General features: G+C 49.3%; 2 long non-coding RNA genes across 2 annotated transcripts; both read left to right on the top strand.

Moving 5' to 3' along the window:
* The first annotated feature begins 2,651 nt into the window (after positions 1-2,651).
* LOC120836479 lies at positions 2,652-2,959 on the top strand. Its single transcript, XR_005714672.2, has 3 exons — positions 2,652-2,678; positions 2,811-2,876; positions 2,947-2,959. It is a non-coding gene; the product is annotated as an uncharacterized LOC120836479 (long non-coding RNA).
* Positions 2,960-3,002: 43 nt separating this feature from the next.
* On the top strand, positions 3,003-3,305 carry LOC120836480. Its single transcript, XR_005714673.1, has 3 exons — positions 3,003-3,024; positions 3,157-3,222; positions 3,293-3,305. It is a non-coding gene; the product is annotated as an uncharacterized LOC120836480 (long non-coding RNA).
* The last annotated feature ends 1,014 nt before the right edge of the window (positions 3,306-4,319 follow it).

Raw genomic sequence — 4,319 nt, 5'->3', positions numbered from 1 at the left:
TTGCTTTCAATTACCTTTCATTAAAATCAACTCAACAGACAGCTAGGGTGAAAATAGATATGCCTCAATCACTGACAATTACAAGAGACACTATACAATCCGCCATGTCACGCTATCGCTTTATTTCGTGACAAGCTATCGACTTATGCAACATCTGCAACATCAGTAATCATACTATCCCGAATGTTCCCGCTTAAAAAAAAAACAATTCATTCTCCACAAAAGTTCCACGTTCTACACGTGCCTAGTTTTTTCACATGGCTCCTCAATTTTCACGAAAACCTTCACAAAGATAGGCAACCGCAGGACACAGATTAAACACGAGCGCTGAGTCAGCGTTTGGTATGAACTCGTGTTTACTGAGTGAGGACACGAGTGGCATTAAGTAAAACGCGGATGCCGCTGTTCAACTTCCGCCCATGGTGGCGTCAGTGACGCAGGGAAAGTTTGCGGGTTCCCCTTCCCCTCGTCCCTACCTTCCCCTTCACTTTTTGGTACAGAACAATGTAAATGGATTCTGTTACAACAAAAAAAATCTGGCGTTCGCGTACACTCTACGAAATAGAGGGCGTATAGGGATACGCCAACTTGTCCCATATGTAACTCCCCAAAACCACACTTCGACGTCCAGTCCACAGACGTCGAACCGACGATACCAACTTTCAAGAGCGGCTTGATAGTTGACCGATACAACTTTATAAAATAGCTAATGTACTCATTAAAGGCTACAGTAAGGCAATCAAGGTTTTTATGGCCCTGCTGCAAAACCTCTGTGTTTTTTTTTTCTTCTAGTCTTTGATAAGGGGTGTTTAACGTGCACCACGCAGTAGTGATACACGACCGCACGCCGGTATACGATGTTCATCAAAATCAAAACAGGGGAGGAGGGGGGGGGGGGGGGGGGAGTGAATTCAGGATACCGCGGTTCTGCAGTGCGAACTTTCGCTCTGCTCCGAGCTCGGACGCACTAACACCCTATAGCCACCGATTTCCCCACATTCTGTGACAATAAAAGTCAACTGTTTGAGACTTGTTTCCTTCTTCCTGCCATTTCTTTTTTTTTTTTTTTATCAATACCCGGCCGATTGAATGAAAGCAATCCGCTTTCCAAAGACGTTGCCATGCCGACAATTATCGCGTTCATTTAGGCTTAGGCATGGAGGGAATCGAAAGATCACAAAAATGCGGCATTGCCATTACCCATACTTTGCGATTTAAGCGAGCTAAGGCAAAGCGAAAGCCTCCTGCAACATTCGTTGCTGACTAACGTGCCCGATATTGCAGCTACAACTAGAGTCACTAAATAACGCTTTCAGAGTACCGGATTCCTTTTCTTTGGCACTTTGCCGACAATGCAGTCGCTCTATCCAACAATATTCTGGTTCGCTGCGGCATCATTGGACAGCGGCAGTCACGTGGGTCACTATCATCATCATCGCGTTTTCTCGACGCCACCATCTTGGGTCCGCGCACGTTGAAGCGTTGAAGTCCGTTTCTCAGCACGCGCGTTTTCCGTGAGATACGAACAACACGACCTTGATTCGAGTTGATATGCGTGCTTAGTTCAGGGTTTCCTCAGTATTCCGCATGGCATCCAATTCAAAGCGTAGCTTTGCCCGTGGCATACGAAGAACCGATGCCGCGGAGGTTCGCGTTTGGATCTCGACGTATAAGCGCGAGACCGCTACCGTGTGAAGCATCTAAAGTGTCGCCGTGTAGTTTGTGCAACAATGCCTGCTTGCTGTGCGTTCGGGTGTGCCAACAGGTCAGAGAATGGGAAAAGACTCTTCCGCATTCCGTTGGGAAAGGGCGCGACAGCGAGACGTAAAGCATGGTTAACCGTTGTGAACCGAAAAGATTTCAAGCCCGGCGCGGGAAGCAAGCTTTGTGAGGTGAGTGCGTTTAGCAGCTGTTCTGCTCCGCGTATCGCTTTGAAAGTCCTCAACCATCGCTGACTGAACGGGAGAGCGGCTACTTCAGGCTTTTATTATAATGCCTTCTAGGATCACTTCGAGCAGTCTCAGTTCGAAAACCACCGAGCCGATGGCAGGAAGCTGCTTAAACAAGATGCAGTGCCTACTATTCTTGGCTCCGGGCGTAACTCAAACGAGCGAAAACGCAACAGAAAGATGCCAGTGAAGCAAGTTTCAGCCTTTCTGTCAGGTATGTGAAAAAAAAAAAAAAAAATAGAGATTACGAGTGGCACTGACGTGCTTTTGTTGAACCGTGTTGGTAACTGACACTCCCTGAAATAACCTTTCAGACACCGTGCGGACAGACTCTCCCGCCTCTGACTGCCACAAGACCTTGAGCCCAGAAAGCGCAACAGGTTACAGTGAAAGTAAGTCTGCCTCCACAGTTTCTGTGCACATCAAATAGCTGTCATGATTTAGGGTGGCCCAACACCGCTTATGTGTAGTCCTGTTTGCTTCCCATCTTCTGTGCAACACATTAACACGCGCACTTTGCGCAGGAAACCCTGACGGAGCTGTCTCGGGCTGCACAGTTGAGACTCCGAGCAACACTGCCACGTTGGAAGGTTGGGAAGGCACTCTGTTCTTTTGTTTGTGTTTTTTCTCTCCATGCAATAACCTTTCCAGATGCCATGTCGACAAACTCTCACGCCTCTGACTGCCACGAGACCTTGAGCCCAGGAAGCGCAGCGGGTTACAGTGAAAGTAAGTCTGCCTCCACAGTTTCTCCGCACATCAAATAGCGGTCATGATTTAGAGGGGCCTGACACCGTTTATGTGTAATCCTGTTTGCTTCCCATCTTCTGTGCAAAACATTAACACGCACACTTTGCGCAGGGAACCCTGACAGAGCTCTCTCGGGCTGCACAATTGAGACTCCGAGCGACAGTGCCGTGTTGCAAGGTTAGGAGGGCGCTGTGCTCTTTTGTTGAGCTGTGTTGGCAACTGCCTCTCCCTGCAATAACCTTTCCAGATGCCATGTCGACAAACTCTCACGCCTCTGACTGCCACAAGACCTTGAGCCCAAGAAGCGCAGCGGGTTACAGTGAAAGTAAGTCTGCCTCCACAGTTTCTCCGCACATCAAATAGCTGTCATGATTTAGAGGGGCCTGACACCGTTTATGTGTAATCCTGTTTGCTTCCCATCTTCTGTGCAAAACATTAACACGCACACTTTGCGCAGGGAACCCTGACAGAGCTCTCTCGGGCTGCACAATTGAGACTCCGAGCGACAGTGCCGTGTTGCAAGGTTAGGAGGGCGCTGTGCTCTTTTGTTGAGCTATGTTGGCAACTGACTCTCCCTGCAATAACCTTTCCAGATGCCATGTCGACAAACTCTCACGCCTCTGACTGCCACAAGACCTTGAGCCCAAGAAGCACAGCGGGTTACAGTGAAAGTAAGTCTGCCTCCACAGTTTCTCCGCACATCAAATAGCTGTCATGATTTAGAGGGGCCTGACACCGTTTATGTGTAATCCTGTTTGCTTCCCATCTTCTGTGCAAAACATTAACACGCACACTTTGTGCAGGGAACCCTGACAGAGCTGTCTCGGGCTGCACAATTGAGACTCCGAGCGACAGTGCCGTGTTGCAAGGTTAGGAGGGCGCTGTGCTCTTTTGTTGAGCTATGTTGGCAACTGACTCTCCCTGCAATAACCTTTCCAGATGCCATGTCGACAGACTTTCAGCCCTCTGACTGCCACGAGACCTTGAGCCCAGGAAGCGCAGCGGGTTACAGTGAAAGTAAGTCTGCCTCCACAGTTTCTCCGCACATCAAATAACTGTCATGATTTAGGGGGGGCCTGACACCGTTTATGTGTAATCCTGTTTGCTTCCCATCTTCTGTGCAAAGCATTAACACGCACACTTTGCGCAGGGAACCCTGACAGAGCTCTCTCGGGCTGCACAATTGAGACTCCGAGCGACAGTGCCGTGTTGCAAGGTTAGGAGGGCGCTGTGCTCTTTTGTTGAGCTATGTTGGCAACTGACTCTCCCTGCAATAACCTTTCCAGATGCCATGTCGACAGACTTTCACGCCTCTGACTGCCACGAGACCTTTAGCCCAGGAAGCGCAGCGGGTTACAGTGAAAGTAAGTTTGCCTCCACAGTTTCTCCGCACATCAAATAACTGTCATGATTTAGGGGGGGCCTGACACCGTTTATGTGTAATCCTGTTTGCTTCCCATCTTCTGTGCAAAACATTAACACGCACACTTTGCGCAGGGAACCCTGACAGAGCTCTCTCGGGCTGCACAATTGAGACTCCGAGCGACAGTGCCGTGTTGCAAGGTTAGGAGGGCGCTGTGCTCTTTTGTTGAGCTGTGTTGGCAACTGACTCTCCCTGCA

Source organism: Ixodes scapularis, unplaced genomic scaffold, assembly GCF_016920785.2.
Source record: "Ixodes scapularis isolate PalLabHiFi unplaced genomic scaffold, ASM1692078v2 PGA_scaffold11__112_contigs__length_91849675, whole genome shotgun sequence".
NCBI classification, from domain to species: Eukaryota; Metazoa; Arthropoda; class Arachnida; order Ixodida; family Ixodidae; genus Ixodes; species Ixodes scapularis.
This window is presented reverse-complemented; position numbering and strand designations above follow the sequence as displayed.